Source organism: Pristis pectinata, chromosome 3, assembly GCF_009764475.1.
Source record: "Pristis pectinata isolate sPriPec2 chromosome 3, sPriPec2.1.pri, whole genome shotgun sequence".
In the NCBI taxonomy this organism is placed as follows: domain Eukaryota; kingdom Metazoa; phylum Chordata; class Chondrichthyes; order Rhinopristiformes; family Pristidae; genus Pristis; species Pristis pectinata.
The window spans coordinates 143657813-143675379 of NC_067407.1; the positions used below are offsets into that span (position 1 = coordinate 143657813).

The following is a 17567-nucleotide window of genomic DNA, read 5'->3' on the forward strand; positions in this document are numbered from 1 at the left end:
TTGTCCTCTCTGCACCTGTCCCTGTCCATGACAATTTTAAAGGTTATGGAGCAATGGTCACTGTCCCCCAAATGCTCACCCACCGATAGATCCTTCACCTGTCCCGGTTCATTTCCTAAAACTAGATCTAACATGGCATTCCCTCCAGTCGGCCTGTCAACATACTGCGTCAGGAATCCCTCCTGGACACATTTAACAAATTCCGTCCCATCTAAACCTTTGGCATTAAGCAGGTTCCAGTACCTCTGCTATTTCTTTCGGATCCATACACACTTTCCCACTGCTGCACTTGATAGGCCCTATCCTTTCGCATCTCATCCTCTTACTCTTCACATACTTGTAGAACACCTTGGGGTTTTTCTTAATCCTGCCCGCCAAGGCCTTCTCATGTCCCCTTCTGGCTCTCCTAATCTCCTTCTTAAATTCCTTCCTTTTAGTCTTGTACTCCTCCAGATCTCTAACATTACCGAGCTCTCTGTACCTTTTGTAAGCTTTTCTTTTCCTTTTGACTAGATTCATTACAGTCTTTGTACACCACGGTTACTGTATCCTATCGTAACCTCCCTGTCTCATTGGAACATGTCTATGCAGAGCTTCACACAAATATCCCCTGAATATTTGCCACATTTCTTCTGTACTTTTCCCTGAGAACATCTGTTCCCAATTTAATCTTCCAATTTCCTGCCTGAGAGCCTCATAATTCCCTTTACTCCAAGTAAACGCCTTTCTAGTCTGTCTGTTCCTATCCCTCTCCAGTGTTAATGTAAAGGAGATAGAATTATGATCACTATCTCCAAAATGTTCACCCACTGAGAGATCTGACACCTGACCAGGTTCATTTCCCAATATCAAATCAAGCGCAGCCTCTCCTCTTGTAGGTCTATCTACATACTGTGTCCAGAATCCTTCCTGAACACACTTAACAAACTCCACCCCATTTAAAGCCCTTACTGCATGGAGATGCTAATCGATGTTTGGGAAATTAAAATCCCCCATCACAACAACTCTGTTATTCTCACACCTTTCTAGGATCTGCTTCCCTATCTGCTCCTCAATAACCCTGTCACTACTGGGTGGCCTATAAAAAACACCCAGTAAGGTAATTGACCCCTTTCTGTTCCTAACCTCCACCCACAGAGACTCCGTAGACAATCCCTCCACGACGTCCACCTTCTCTGCAGCCGTGACACTATCTCTGATCAACAGTGCCACTCCCCCATCTCTTTTGCCTCCATCCCTGTCCTTTCTGAAACATCTAAAACCCAGCACTTGAAGCAACCATTCCAGTCCCTGAGGCATCCAAGTCTCCGTGATGGCCACCACATCATAGCTCCAAGTGTTGATCCAAGCTGATCCGCCATGCGTTAAAATAGACACATCTCAAACCGTCGGTCTGAGCACGTCCCTTCTCTATTACCTGCCAGTCCTCCCTCTCGTACCGTCTACAAGCTTTCTCTATTTGAGATCCAAACACTTCTTCCCCAGTCTCTCCAGTTCAGATCCCACCCCCCAACAATTCTAGTTTAAACTCCCCCCAGTAGCCTTAGCAAACCTCCCTGCCAGGATATTGGTCCCCCGGGAGTCAAGTGCAACCTGTCCTTTTTGTACAGGTCATACATGCCCCAAAAGAGGCCCCAATGTACAGTACAGTAATACTTAGGGAGAGTTCTGGAAATACCATGTGCACGTAGGGATTTGGGTGTTTGGGATGCTCATGTTTTGAGGATGCTGTCAGTGCCTGAGCCATCACTTGGATGCAGAGCACATAGTCTGGGTATAGGGGATGGTCGAGAAATAGAGTTGACGACATGGGCTTGTGTACCACAGTCTATCTTGAGGGTCCACCACCTATGAGACAGCCTAGGTGTAGGGGACTGCCTGTGTACAGTGGGGGTTTAGGGGATACTGTCTGAGTATGTGCAGAGAGAGCCCAGGGATATCAGGATATGGTCTGTGTGTCTGGTGCACAGTTTGGGATGGTCAGGATGCAGAGGATACTGTCTGGCCACAAGGGACAAAGGTTTCCCGTGCAGGACACTGTCTGGATGTTGGGTTCCCTCTGGCCTTGGACAACTCAGTCTGGTTAGAGGGGACTCAGCTTGATTTAAGAGACACTGATTAGGCTGAGGGTTGGGAACAGGATGGTTAAAGGGGACAATATGCTGCGAGAAAATAGTTAAGACTAAACTGGAAAATAACATCAAAACAAACAGCAAGAGCACCTCTGAATGTACGGAAAGGGTGCAGAAGAGGTTCACCAGGATGCTTCCTGGACTAGAGGGCATGAGCTATAAGGAGAAGTCGGACAAACTTGGGTTGTTTTCTTTGGAGCGTTGGAGGCTGAGGGGGGGACCTGATAGAGGTTTATAAAATTATGAGAGACACAGATCGACAGTCAGAATCATTCTCCCAGGGTAAAAATGTCAAACACCAGAGGACACACTTTTAAGGTTAGAGGGGGGAAGTTTAAAGGTGACGTGAGGGGCAAGTTTTTTATGCAGAGAGTGGTGGGTGCCTGGAATGGGTCACTGGGGTAGCAGTGGAAGCTGGCAGCTTGGTGGAGTTTAAGAGGCTTTTCAACAGACACATGAATATGGAGGGAATGGAGGGATGTGGATGATACACGTAGGAGGAGGACATTTAGTATAAATCGGCATCAAGATCAGCACAATATTGTGGGCCGAATGGCCTGTCCCGTGTTTCTATGTTCTTAGGAGGAGGGTGGCGAGGGAAGTGTGGGACTTCTACAGACTGGGGAATTAGCAACAGAAACCAAGGAAATGGGAAATAAACCAAAACTTTGCAGCAGTTTTCACAGTGGATGGGAAAACCACAAAGGTGACGAGCCTTGTTCAAAGAGGGAGTGAGACAAAAAGTAAGAAACTGAGGCCTGATACTTAATGTCCGATTTTGACAAGATCGGAACAAGGAAGAAATTAAATTAAATTTAAATTTAAATTTTTAAAATTTTATTTACAGCATGGTAACAGGCCCTTCCGGCCCAACGAGTCCGTGCCACCCATTTTTTAAACCCAAATTAACCTACCCATACGTCTTTGGAATGTGGGAGGAAACCGGAGCACCCGGAGGAAACCCACGCAGACACGGGGAGAACGTACAAACTCCTTACAGACAGCGATGGGAATCAAACCCCGATCACTGGCGCTGTAATAACGTTGTGTAGTTCATCATTTAGAGAAGCTTAATATTATCAAACAATGTCAACATAGTTTCATGAGAGGTAAACTGTGTTTGACAAACCTGCTCGAGTTTCAGGCTGTGACAAGCAGAGTCGACAGAGGAGAACCTGTAAATGGAGCACATTTGGATTTCTGGAAGGTATTCAATGAGGTGCCAAAAGCCTGGGACATGAAATAAAACCCAGGGGAATGGGGAGAGTGCGTTAGCAGTGGAATTGGTTTGTTGTAATCTACAGCAACCTACTACACTATCCACAACACCACCAACCTTACTAACCTACCCTTCCACATCCTCATCCAAGTCATTTATAAAAATCATGAATAGCAGGGGTCCCAGAATAGTGTCGTGTAGAATAGTGGATAGTGTAGAAGGTTGCTGTAGGTTACAACAGGATATTGATAGGATGCAGAGCTGGGCTGAGAAGTGGCAGATGGAGTTCAACCCGGATAAGTGTGAAGTGATACACTTCAGGAGATCGAATTTAAAGGCAGAATACAAGGTTAATGACAGGACTCTTAGCAGTGTGGAGGAACAGAGGGATCCTGGGGTCCACATCCATAGATCCCTCAAGGTTGCTGCACAGGTTGATAGGGTTGTTAAGAAGGTGTATGGAGTGTTGGCCTTCATTAGTCGGGGTATTGAGTTCAAGAGCTGCGAGGTGATGTTGCAACTCTATAGAACTCTGGTTAGACCACACTTGGAATAGTAGAGCCATAGAACAGTACAGCACAATAAGGGCCTTCGGCCCACCATGTTGTGCCATCCTTTAAACCTCGCTTAAGACTATCTAACCCCTTCCTCCCACATATCCCTTTATTTTAAATTCCTCCATATGCTTATCTAACAATCTCTTGAACTTGACCAACATATCAGCCTCCACCACCACCCCAGGCAGCGCATTCCATGCACCAACCACTCTCTGGGTGAAAAACCTCCCTCTGACATCTCCCTTGAACTTCCCACCCGTTACCTTAAAGCCATGTCCTCTTGTTTTGAGCATTGGTGCCCTGGGAAAGAGGCGTTGGCTGTCCACTCTATTTATTCCTCTTAATATCTTGTATACCTCTACCATGTCTCCCCTCATCCTCCTTCTCTCCAATGAGTAAAGCCCTAGCTCCTTTAGTCTCTCCTCATAATCCAACCTCTCCAATCCAGGCAGCATCCTGGTAAATCTCCTCTGCACCCTTTCCAACGCCTCCACATCCTTCCTACAATGAGGCGACCAGAACTGGACACAGTTCTCTAAGTGTGGTCTAACCAGAGTTTTGTAAAGCTGCATCATTACCTCGTGGCTCTTAAACTTGATCCCACGACTTATGAAAGCTAACATCCCATAAGCTTTCTTAACTACCCTATCCACCTGTGAGGCAACTTTCAGTGATCTGTGGTTATGAACCCCCAGATCCCTCTGCTCCTCCACACTACCCAGAATCCTGCCATTAACCTTGTACTCTGCCTTGGAGTTTGTCCTTCCAAAGTGTACCACCTCTGCTAACCGTATGATTGCTTTTGTCACATTAATGGCCAAAAGATCCATTTTGCTTAAATGGAAGGATCCAATACCCCCACTACTTTTCAATGGTTCTCTCAAACTATATCATGTTTAAACTTGGAAAAAATTAGCAGTGGCACTGTTGATCCTTCGCTTAAATTTGAAGATATTTGGAGTCCATTTATTCAATATTTTTACGATGTAGATCCCCTTTCAATAACTTTCCAACTTGGAGGAACGGAGTTGACGACATAATATTGCTCTGTTTCTACTGACAAATTTCAGTCCAGTTTTTTCTTCTGTTTGTGTTTTTTGGAAATTTTTCCATTTAGCTTAGTTTGGTTTGATACATTGTTTATAAATTTTCTTATTGATTTAGGGATTTTTTTTCTTTCTTTTTTTATATAATAAATCTTTTTCTTTCCTTTCTTTTATATTATATTCATTTACTAAGAGATCGTGGGATCTACAGATTTTTTACATTTTATTGCTCCTTATGATTATCTATGCCATGATTGTTCTCCGTTGTATTACATGTACAAACATCAATGTTATATATTAACCTGTATTAATTTGAAAACTAATAAAAAGATTGAAAAAGAAAGAAAGAAAGAAACGCAATCCCATGACTAATGAAAGCTAACATCCCATAAGCTTTCTTAACTACCCTACCCACCTGCCCAGAATCCTGCCATTTACCCAGTACTCTGCCTTGGAGTTTGTCCTTCCAATATGTTACACCTCACACTTCTCCGGATTGAACTCCATCTTCCACTCATCAGCCCTGCTCTGCATCCTATCAATATCCCTCTGTAAGCTTCGACAGCCCTCCACACTATCCACAACACCACCAACCTTTGTGTCATCTGCAAACTTGCTAGCTCACCCTTCCACCCCTTCATCCAAGTCATTAATAAATATCACAAAAAGTAGAGGTCCCAGAACCAACCCCTGTGGGACACCACTAGTCACAGCCCTCCAATCTGAATGCACTCCCTCCACCACAACCCTTTGCTTTCTACAGGCAAGCCAATTCTGAATCCACACGGCCAAGCGTCCCTGGATCCCTTGGCCTCCAACCTTCTGAAGAAACCTACCATGTGGAACCTTGTCAAACACCTTACTAAAATCCACGTAGACCACATCTACTGCACAACCCTCATCAATCTTCCTGGTCACCTCCTCAAAGAACCCTATCAGGCTTGTGAGGCATGATCTTCCCTTCACAAAGCCATGCTGGCTGTCCCTGATCAGTCCATGTTTCTCTAAATGCTCACAGATCCTATCTCTTAGAATCCTTTCCAACAGCTTACCCACTACAGACGTAAGGCTCACCGGTCTGTAATTCCTGGACTATCCCTACTACCTTTCTCGAATAAGGGGACAACATTTGCCACCCTCCAATCCTCCGGTACCATTCCCATGGACAACGAGGACTCAAAGATCCTAGCCAACAGTTCAGCAATCTCCTCCCTCAACTCACGAAACAGCCTGGGGAATATTCCATCAGGCCCCGGGGACTTATCTGTCCTGATATTTTCTAACAGCTCCAACACATCCTCTCTCTCTTGATATCTACATGCTCTAGAACATTACCCTTACCAACAGTATACTCAGCGTCATCAAGACCCCTCTCCTTGGTGAATACTGAAGAGAAGTATTCATTGAGAACCTCACCCACTTCCACAGCTTCCAGGCACATCCTCCCACCTTTATCCCTAATCGGTCCGACCTTTACTCTCGTCATCCTTCTGCTCTTCACATAAGTGAAAAATGCCTTGGGGTTTTCCTTAACCCTACTCACCAAAGCCTTTTCATGTCCCCTTCTTGCTCTCCTCAGCCCCTTCTTAAGTTCTTTCCTTGTTACTCTATATTCCTCACGAGCCCTGTCTGATCCTTGCTGCCTACACCTTATGTTTGCTGCCTTCTTCCTCCTAACTAGTTGTTCCATCTCTCTTGTCACCCACAGTTCCTTCACCCTGCCATTCCTTCTCTGCCTCACCGGGACAAATTTATCCCTAACATCCTGCAAGAGATCCCTAAACATCGACCACATCTCCATGGTACATTTCTCTTCGAAAGTGTCATCCCAATTCACACTCTCACCTTATAGCCTCAGAATTTGCCCTTCCCCAATTAAATATTTTCCTGTCCTCTGTGCTCTAAACCTGTCCATGACAATGCTAAAGGTTAGGGAGCGGTGGTCACTGTCCCCCAAATGCTCACCCATCGAGAGATCTGTCACCTGACCCGGTTCATTATCTAATACTAATTCTAATATGGCATTCCCTCTACATACTGTGACAGGAATCCGTCCTGGACACACTTAACAAACTCCGCCCTGTCTACACCTTTGGCACTAAGTAGGTGCCAATCAATATTTGGGAAGTTGAAGTCTCCCATGATGACAACCCTGTTATTCTTGCTCCTTCCCAGGACACCAATGCTCAAGACGAGAGGGCATGGCTTTAAGGTTATGGGTGGGAGGTTCAGGGGAGATGTCAGGGGGAGGTTTTTCACCCGGAGAGTGGTTGGTGCATGGAATGCGCTGCCTGGGGTGGTGGTGGAGGCAGATACATTGGAAAGGTTCAAGAGTTTGTTGGATAGGTATATGGAGGAATGTGAGATAGAGGGATATGCGGGAGGAAAGGGTTAGATAGTGTGAGGGTGGTTTGATGGACGGCACAACATGGTGGGCCGAAGGGCCTGTTTTGTGCTGTATGGTTCTATGGTTCTATGGTTCTTTCCAAAATCTGCTTCCCAATCTGCTCCTCAGTATCCCTGCTGCTACTGGGGGGCCTATAGAATACTCCCAGGAGGGTAACTGCTCCTTTCTTGTTCCTAACTTCCACCCATATTGACTCTAGAGAGGATCCTTCTACATTATCCACCCTTTCTGCAGCTGTAACAGTGTCCCTGACCAGTATCGCCACCCCTCCTCCTCTTCTCCCCCCCTCCCTATCCCTTTTAAAACACTGAAAACCAGGAATATTCAATATCCATTCCTGCCCTGGCGACAGCCAGGCCTCTGCAAGAGCCACAATATCATAGTCCCATGTACTTATCCAAGCTCTCAGTTCATCACCATTATTCCTGATACTTCTTGCATTTAAGTAAATGCACTTTAGCCCATTCACCTTTCTACTTTTATAGCCTGTACTCTGCTTCTCCTCCCTCAAAGCCTCTCTACATGTTAGATCTGACTTTTTCCCATCCCCTTCTTCCTCTGACCTACCCCTCTGGTTCCCATCCCCCTCACAAACTAGTTTAATCGCATTCAGTTGTGTTCAGTTCTGGTCGCCTCATTATAGGAAGGATGTGGAAGCTTTAGAGAGGGTGCAGAGGAGATTTACCAGGACGGTGCCTAGATTGGAGAGCATGTCTTATTAGGATAGGTTGAGTGAGCTGGGGTTTTTCTCTCTGGAGAGAAGGAGGATGAGAGGTGATTTAATTAGAGGTGTACAAGGTGATGAGACAGAGATCAAGTGGACAGACAGAGACTTTTCCCCAGGGTGAAAATGGCTAACACTATCAGAGGAAAGTTTTTTTTTTACACAGAGAGTGGTGGGTGCGTGGAACGCACTGCTGGCAGAGGTGGTGGGGGCAGATACATTAGGGACATTTAAGAGACTCTTAGATAGGCACATGAATGATAGAGAAATGGGGGGCTATGTGGGAGGGAAGGGTTAGATAGGTCAGAGCAGGATAAAATGTCGGCACATCATCATACGCTGATGGGCCTATACTGTGCTGTAATGTTCTATGTCCTAAGCTGGAAAAGGTGCAAAAAAGATTCACAAGGATGTTACCAGGACTGGAGGGCTTGAGTTATAAGCAGAGACTGGATCGGCTGGGGTTATTTTCCCTGGAGCATAAGAGACTGAGGGGTGACCTTTTGGTTTATAAAATCATGAGGGGTGTAGACAGGGTGGACGGTCACAGGCTTTTCCCCAGGGTAGGGGAGACTAAAATCAGAGGGCACAGGTTTAAGGTGAGGAGGGAAAGATTTAAAGGGGACCTAAGGGGCAGGTTTTTCACACAGAGGGTGGTGGGTGTGTGGAACGAGCTGCCAGAGGAAGTGGGAGAGTTAGCACCGAGTTGGAATGGTACAATTACATTTTTGACTATGCCATATTTTTATGACATTTTTTACGAAGACGTTACGCGTTCAGTGACGGCCGTGACCCGGCACCAGGGAGACAACTCTCCGTCCTGGATTCCTGACTCTGGCCACTCCTCTCGCTGTCGAATCTCCGACATCTGTTGCCCTTGGAATCTTGGATACCAGAGAGACACTTCCCACCAGCCCCACTTCCACCCTGACCCTCCTCCCCCCACCCCTCTCCCTGCACCCCTCTCCCCCTGCCCATCTCCCCCCCCACCCCTCTCCCCCTGCCCATCTCCCCCCACCCCTCTACCCCTGCCCATCTCCCCCCATGCCCCTCTACCCCTGCCCATCTCCCCCCACGCCCCTCTACCCCTGCCCATCTCCCCCACGCCCCTCTACCCCTGCCCATCTCCCCCACGCCCCTCTACCCCTGCCCATCTCCCCCCACCCCTCTACCCCTGCCCATCTCCCCCCATGCCCCTCTCCCCCTGCCCATCTCCCCCCACGCCCCTCTACCCCTGCCCATCTCCCCCCATGCCCCTCTCCCCCTGCCCATCTCCCCCACGCCCCTCTACCCCTGCCCATCTCCCCCACGCCCCTCTACCCCTGCCCATCTCCCCCACGCCCCTCTACCCCTGCCCATCTCCCCCCACGCCTCTCCCCCTGCCCATCTCCCCCACGCCCCTCTACCCCTGCCCATCTCCCCCCACCCCTCTACCCCTGCCCATCTCCCCCCACCCCTCTCCCCCTGCCCATCTCCCCCCACCCCTCTCCCCCTGCCCATCTCCCCCACACCCCTCTACCCCTGCCCATCTCCCCCACACCCTCTACCCCTGCCCATCTCCCCCACCCCTCTCCCCCTGCCCATCTCCCCCACGCCCCTCTACCCCTGCCCATCTCCCCCCCGCCCCTCTACCCCTGCCCATCTCCCCCCACCCCTCTACCCCTGCCCATCTCCCCCCACCCCTCTACCCCTGCCCATCTCCCCCAAGCCCCTCTACCCCTGCCCATCTCCCCCCACCCCTCTACCCCTGCCCATCTCCCCCACGCCCCTCTACCCCTGCCCATCTCCCCCACGCCCCTCTACCCCTGCCCATCTCCCCCCACCCCTCTACCCCTGCCCATCTCCCCCCACCCCTCTCCCCCTGCCCATCTCCCCCCACCCCTCTACCCCTGCCCATCTCCCCCCACCCCTCTACCCCTGCCCATCTCCCCCCACCCCTCTCCCCCTGCCCATCTCCCCCCACGCCCCTCTCACACCCACCCCTCCTCCCATCCAACCCTTTCAACCCTGCCCCTCACCCACCCTTCCTACTCCTCACACCCCTCCCTCACACCCCTCTCCCCGCCCCTTCTCCACCCACCCCTCACCCCTGCCCCACCTCCCCCTGCCCCTCACCCCCCCACCCCTTTCCCCACACCCCTCCCCTCACCCCCCTCCCCACCCACCATCCCCACTCCCCCTCACCCCCCTCCCTCCCCCCACTCAGACCTCTCCACCCCCCCCCCACCCCTCACCAACAGAGGAAAGGTTCTGGAGGGAGATGCACGCTGAGGTTTCGCTGACTCTCTGCCTCCCTCCCCCTCTCAGTCGGTCACCTCTGACTGCCTTTCCTTACGTTGCGGCTGCCCACCTGCAGACACACTGTCCACGGACCCTCCGCCTCCCCACCTGCAGACACACTGTCCACGGACCCTCCGCCTCCCCACCTGCAGACAGAGGCTGTCCACGGATCTTCTGTCTCTCCACCTGCAGACACACTGCCCATGGACCCTCCGTTTCACAGATGCACCAGTGTCTCCAGTCAGCACCCAAAATCTCAAACCCACCACTCAAGCCGGTTGCACTGGAGGCGCTTCCTGCATTGTGGTCATCAGGTCCGATGAAGCATGTGGGAACTCCCCCCAACAGCACCACTGCACCCCCCGACAGCACCCACTGCACCACTGCAGCCCCCAACAGCACCCACAGCACCACTGCACCCCCCACAGCACCACTGCACCCCCGACAGCACCCACTGCACCCAGCTCAGCTGCTGTACTCTCAGTTTCAAGATAGCCCTGTAAATGTCGGCCAGTCTCTGTTCCCACACCTGTACCAAGTGTGGAACATTAAAGCACTCACCAACTGCCTCCCCGACTGGTACTGATGTCACACTGTCTGTCCAAAGGCCAGCGTTGAGGAGATCTCACAGACCATCCTCACCAAATCCCCCTCACACACCAGACCCCCACTCACCACAGCCCCCCTCACCACACACCCCTCACTCACCACAGCCCCCCCACATTCACCACAGACCCCCCCACTCACCACAGACCCCCCCACTCACCACAGACCCCCCCACTCACCACACACCCCTCACTCACCAAATCCCCTTCACTCACCACAGCCCCCTCATTCACCACAGACCCCCCGACTCACCACAGACCCCTCGCTCTGAGATTGCTGCCCAGCCAGCTGAAATCAATTGACCTCAGTTCAAAGGTCACAATTCCAAGTCCAAAGGAAGTGACCACTCAGGGTCCCTGTAACTGCTCCCCTCTCACCGCAGCTCCCGCTGTAGAACCAGTCGGCAAGGTTTCACTGTGACAGTTATTAGTTTTGACTGTTAACCGGATGAATTTAACGAAACAACATACACTTACCCTCATTGCCCAAAGCCTGCACTCTGAGGCCACTGCTCTCCAAGACGTACTGTGCAGAAACCCCACATTAATCAGGATTTAATACTTACACTGCTCTGTCCATTGTACCAACTGTACACAGTCGGCTGTTCTGGAAGGTTGACACATGCGATCCGAGCAGAGCCGGCTTATTGGATCCCAAACTGGCTTGGTGATAGAAAGCGGAGGGTAGTGGTGGAAGGGTGCTTTTCTAATTAAAAATCTGAGACCTGTGGTGTGCCACAGGGATCAAGAAACAAGATGCTGGAGGAACTCAGCAGGCCAGGCAGCATCCGTGGAGAAAAGCAGGGGGTCAACGTTTCGGGTCAGGGCCCTTCCTCAGGACTGAAGATAGGAAAAGGGGAAGCCCGATATATAGGAGGGAGAAGCAGAGCAGTGAAAGGTGGACAAAAGAGGGGAGGTGGGGTGGGTGCAGGGTGGTGGTAGGAAGATGCAGGTAAGAGACAGTGATAGGAAGGTGTGGGGGAGGGGTCAAAGGTATGGAGGCAGGCGGCATGAGGGGAGGGGAGGAAAAAATAAGCAGGAGAAAAAAGGGAGCTAAGCTAGGGGAGGGAAGGTGAGGCACGCCGGGGGTAGGGAGGACTTGGTTGACTTAAAGTGGGAGAATTTGACAATGAGGTGCTGTTCCTTCAGTTTGTGCCTGGAATTCTCCTGGCAGTGGAGGAACATAGAACACTACAGCACAGTACAGGCCCTTCAGCCCACAATGTTGTGCCGACATTTTATCCTGCTCTGAGATCTATCTAACCCTTCCCTCCCACATAGCCCCCTATTTTACTATCATTCATGTGTCTATCTAAGAGTCTCTTAAATGTCCCTAATGTGACTCCCAGGGGGACCAATATCCTGGTGGGGAGGTTTGCTAAGGCTACTAGGGAGAGGTTAAACTAGAATTGTTGGGGGGTGGGATCCAACCTGGAGAGACTGGGGAAGAGGTGTTTGGCTCTCAAATAGAGGAAGCTAGGAGTAAGTACCAAAGGCAGGTGATAGAGAAGGGACGTGTTCAGACAGGTTTGAGATGGTCTATTTTAACACAAGGAGTATTGTGAACAAGGCGGATGATCTTAGAGCTTGGATCGATACTTGGAGCTATGATGTGGTGGCCAGCACGGAGACTTGGATGGCTCCGGGGCTGGAATGGTTGCTTCAAGTGCTGGGTTTTATATGTTTCAGAAAGGACAGGGAGGGAGGCAATAGAGGTGGGGGAGTGGCACTGTTGACCAGAGATAGTGACATGGCGCAGAAAAGGTGGGCGTTGTGGAGGGACTGTCTACGGAGTCTCTGTGGGTGGAGGTTAGGAACAGGAAGGGGTCGATAACTTTACTGGGTGTTTTTTATAGGCCGCCCAATAGTGACAGGGTTATTGAGGAGCAGATAGGGAAGCAAATCCTAGAAAGGTGTGAGAATAACAGAGTTGTTGTGATGGGGGATTTTAATTTCCCAAACATCGATTGGCATCTCCAGACAGTGAGGGGTTTGGATGGGGTGGAGTTTGTTAGGTGTGTTCAGGAAGGATTCTTGACACAATATGTAGATAGACCTACAAGAGGAGAGGCTGTGCTTGATTTGATATTGGGAAATGAACCTGGTCAGGTGTCAGATCTCTCAGTGGGTGAACATTTTGGAGATAGTGATCATAATTCTATCTCCTTTACGTTAGCACTGGAGAGGGATAGGAACAGACAGACTAGAAAGGCGTTTACTTGGAGTAAAGGGAATTATGAGGCTCTCAGGCAGGAAATTGGAAGATTAAATTGGGAACAGATGTTCTCAGGGAAAAGTACAGAAGAAATGTGGCAAATATTCAGGGGATATTTGTGTGGAGCTCTGAACAGACATGTTCCGATGAGACAGGGAGGTTACGATAGGATACAGGAACCGTGGTGTACAAAGGCTATAATAAATCTAGTCAAAAGGAAAAGAAAAGCTTACAAAAGGTACAGAGAGCTAGGTAGTGTTAGCGATCTGGAAGAGTATAACCTAATAGGAAGGAGCTTAAGAAGGAGATTAGGAGAGCCAGAAGGGGACATGAGAAGGCCTTGGCGGGCAAGATTAAGGTAAACCCCAAGGCGTTCTACAAGTATGTGAAGAGTAAGAGGATGAGATGCGAAAGGATAAGGCCTATCAAGTGCAGCAGTGGGAAAGTGTGCATGGATCCCGAAGAAATGGCAAAGGTACTTAATGAATACTTTATGTCAGTATTCACGACTGAAAAAGATCTGGGGGATTGTAGTGGGGACTTGCAGCGGGCTGAAAAGCTTGAGCATGTAGATATTAGGAAAGAGGAGGTGCTGAAACTTATGGAAAGCATCAAGTTGGATAAGTCGCCGGGACCGGATGAGATGTACCCCAGGCTGCTGTGGGAGGCTAGGGAAGAGATTGCGGAACCTCTGACGATGATCTTTGCATTGTCGATGGAGACGGGAGAGGTTCCGGAAGATTGGAGGGTTGCAGATGTTGTTCCCTTATTCAAGAAAGGGAGTAGGGATAGCCCAGGAAATTATAGACCGGTGAGTCTTACCTCAGTGGTTGGTAAGCTGATGGAGAAGATCCTGAGAGGCAGGATTTATGAACATTTGGAGAGGTATAATAATATGATTAGGAATAGTCAGTACGGCTTTGTCAAGGGCAGGTCCTGCCTTACGAGCCTGACTGAATTTTTTGAGGATGTGACTAAACACATCGATGAAGGGAGGGTAGTAGATGTAGTGTATATGGATTTCAGCAAGGCATTTGATAAGGTACCCCATGCGAGGCTTATGGAGAGGGTGAGGAGACATGGGATCCAAGGGGACATTGCAGTGTGGATTCAGAACTGGCTGGCCCACAGAAGGCAAAGAGTGGTTGTGGAAGGGTGTATTCTGCGTGGAGGTCGGTGACCAGTGGTGTACCTCAGGGATCTGTAGTGGGACCCTTACTCTTTGTGATTTTTATAAACGACCTGGATGAGGAAGTGGAGGGGTGGGTTAGTAAGTTTGAGGATGACACAAAGGTTGGAGGTGTTTTGAATAGTTTGGAGGGCTGTCAGAGGTTACAGAGGGACATAGATAGGATGCAGAGTTGGGCTGAGAAGTGGCAGATGCAGTTCAACCAAGAGAAGTGTGAAGTGGTTCAGTTTGGTAAGTCAAATATGATGGCAGAATATAGTCTTAATGGTAGGACTCTTGGCAGTGTGGAGGATCAGAGGGATCTTGGGGTCCATAGGACGCTCAAAGCGGCTGCGCAGGTTGACTCTGTAGTTAAGAAGGCATATGGTGTATTGTCCTTCATCAATCGTGGAATTTAATTTAGGAGCCGAGAGGTATTGGCAGCTATATAGGTCCCTGGTTAGAACCCACTTGGAGTACTGTGCTCAGTTCTGGTCGCCTCACTACGGGAAGGATGTGGAAGCCATAGAGAGGGTGCAGAGGAGATTTACAAGGATGCTGCCTGGAATACTGAGCATGCCTTATGAAAGCAGGTTGAGTGAACTCGGCCTTTTCTCCTTGGAGAGATGGAGGATGAGGGGGGACCTGATAGAGGTATATAAGATGATGAGAGGTATTGATAGCGTAGATAGTCAGAGGCTTTTCCCCAGGGCTGAACTGGTGGCCACAAGAGGACATAGGTTTAAGGTGCTGGGGAGTAGACATAGAGGAGATGTCAGGGGTAAGTTTTTTACTCAGAGAGTGGTGAGTGCGTGGAATGGGCTGCCGGAAACGGTGGTGGAGGCTGATACGATAGGGTCTTTCAAGAGACTGTTAGATAGGTACATGGAGCTGAGAAAAATAGAGGGCTATGGGTAAGCCTAGTAATTTCTAGGGTAGGGACATGTTCAACACAGCTTTGTGGGCTGATGGGCCTGAACTGTGCTGTAGTTTTTTTATGTTCTATGTATCTGCCTCCACAACCTCTGCCGGCAGTGCGTTCCAGGTACCCATCACTCTCTGTGTAAAAAACTTACTCCTGACATCCCCCTTATACCTTCCTCCAATCACCTTAAAATTATGGCCCCTTGTGTTAGCCATTGTTGCACTATGGCTGAGGGCTGACATATCAGCGATGGAGTGGGAGGGGGAATTGAAGTGACCACAGGGATCAATGCAGGGAACCTATAGATTAACAACTTGGATGTGAATGTAGGTGGTCTGATTAGTAAGGTGCCAGGTGAGTTGGTGGTGATGAGGATGACGGGGAAAGGTGCAGCAGCTGCAATGTTGGGCAGAGGGTTGACAGATGGAATTGAATCCCGACAAATGTGAGGTGATGAATTTTGGGAAGTCAAATCGGGGAGGACATGTACAGTGAATGCAAAGAATGTTGATGAACAGAGGGGCCTTGAGGTTCAAGTCCTGAGTTTCTTGAAAGAGGCAACACAGGTGGATCGGGCAATGAAGAAGGCGTGCGGCATGCCTGCCTCCATAGGTCGGGGCATAGGGTATAAAAGTTCGGATGTTATATTGCAAATTTACAAAACACTGGTTAGACCACACTTGGAGAACTGTGTGCATTTCTGGTCACCACACTCTTGGATGGATGTGGTTGTGCTGGAGAGTGTGCAGAGAGGATTCACCAGGATGTTGCCTGGGTTGAAGGACTTTTGAGTTATAGGGAGAGATTGGACAGGCTGGGCTTGTTCTTCCTGGAGCGATGGAAGCTGAGGTGTGAGCTGATGGAAATGTACACGACTGTGAGAGTCTACAAGTTGGGTAAATAGTCGGAAGGCATAAGTTTAAGGTGAGAGGGAAGAGTTATAAAGGGGATTTAAGGGGAAAGTTTTATAAAACAGAGAGTGGGTGATATCTGGAGCGCGCTGCCAGGGGAGGTGGAATCAGATACAATCACTACATTTCAGAGATCTTTAGACTGTCTGACTGACTGTCTGTTAAATAGCAAGGCATAAAAGGATACAGTGCTAATGTGGGCAAATAGGATTTGTGCAGATGGGCATAAAGGTCGGCATGGACGTGGTGGGCCGAAGGGCCTGTTTTTGTGCTGTACGTGACATTGATACAGTCCTGTAGCCTAAGAATACCCTCATCACAATCAACAACTGCACCATTTGTCCTGGGAGTGGAATGCTTGACCTGCAACAACCATAACCATCCTCCTGGCTACAACCACTGGAGTGTTTCCTTGTCACCCACTGACCTCAGGTTTTCCAGGGCTCCTTGATGCCACATTCAGTCATCTCTCTCAGCTCACTTTTGGAGTCCATGTTTGACCAAGTCTGTGACGGGGTCTGCTGAGTGGGCCTAATGTAACCCAGAGTAGGCATCAGTTACTGGTGAGGAAGTGCCACTGGATGGTTGATGATTGAGAGGAGACTGACTGGGTTTGATTGTCCATATTGGATTCATCCTACTGTTTGTGAACAGGATGTGCCTGGGCAATTGTTGCAACTGTACTGGGACCACTTGGTTTAGAGGCACAGCTAGTTCTGGAGCAGTTGTTCAGTACTGGGATGTGGTCTGGTCCCCTGGCCTTTGCTGTGGCTTTCACAGATGGAGTGGCAGATGGAGTTCAATCCGGAGAAGTGTGAGGTAGTACACTTTGGAAGGACAAACTCCAAGGCGGAGTACAAGGTAAATGGAAGGATTTTGGGGATTGTGGAGGAGCAGAGGGATCTGGGGGTTCATATCCACAGATCACTGAAAGTTGCCTCGCAGGTGGATCGGGTAGTTAAGAAAGCTTATGGGATGTTAGCTTTCATAAATCATGGGATTGAGTTTAAGAGCCACGAGGTAATGATGCAGCTCTGCAAAACTCTGCTTAGACCACACTTAAGTGTCCAGTTCTGGTCGCCTCATTATAGGAAGGATGGGGAAACGTTGGAAAGGGTGCAGAGGAGATTTACCAGGATGATGCCTGGTTTAGAGAATATGGATTATGAGGAGAGACTAAGGGAGCTAGGGCTTTACTCTTTGGAGAGGAGGAGGATGAGGGGAGACATGATAGAGGTGTACAAAATATTAAGAGGAATAGATAGAGTAGACAGCCAGTGCCTCTTTCACCACTGCTCAATACAAGAGGGCATGGCTTTAAAGTAATGGGTGGGAGGTTCAGGGGAGATATCAGAGGGAGGTTTTTTACCCAGAGAGT

The 17567-nt window shown here is 49.3% G+C and overlaps 1 protein-coding gene across 2 annotated transcripts in view; it reads right to left on the reverse strand.

Moving 5' to 3' along the window:
- Window positions 1–17567, reverse strand: part of LOC127568664 (uncharacterized) — a 235837-nt gene that overhangs the window by 114897 nt on the left and 103373 nt on the right. The window lies entirely within an intron of this gene.